Source organism: Microtus ochrogaster, chromosome 8, assembly GCF_000317375.1.
Source record: "Microtus ochrogaster isolate Prairie Vole_2 chromosome 8, MicOch1.0, whole genome shotgun sequence".
NCBI lineage: Eukaryota > Metazoa > Chordata > Mammalia > Rodentia > Cricetidae > Microtus > Microtus ochrogaster.
Window position 1 is genome coordinate 46064080 of NC_022015.1, and position 558 is coordinate 46064637.

The window sequence follows — 558 nt, forward strand, 5'->3', positions numbered from 1 at the left end:
CATACATACATACATACATACATACATACATACACACAGTTACTTCAGGCCAGATGAGGTGGCTCACCAGGTGAAGTGCTAGTTGGGCAAGCCTGACGATCTAGGTTTGATCCCCGGAATCTACGGAAAGATACAGAGAACTGCCTCAAAGTTAAGGACAGCCAGGCGACACACTGAGATAGTTTTGAAACGCAAATAAGGAAGCTAGAGAACCTGGGTTCAGCTTCCTGCACCCACACTGTGGTTGACACTAGTTACAGCTCCAGCGGAGCCACTGCCTTCTTCTGACCTCTGTGGCATCAGACATACATGTACATGTGTGCAGGCAAAACATTCAAACATATGAAACAAAATAAACACATCTAAAAATCTCTTTTTCTCCACCAACAAAAGTGAAAAGCAAAACCAAATTACAGGCTGGCATATACTTCTAATTAGAGCAGGGTGAGGGCAGGAGAGGGCTATGAGACACAGCTCAGGGATGCTGATGATCTGGTGTGGCCAAGCCCCGGCTTCATTCCATAGCCCATGTGTATACACACACACACACACACACAC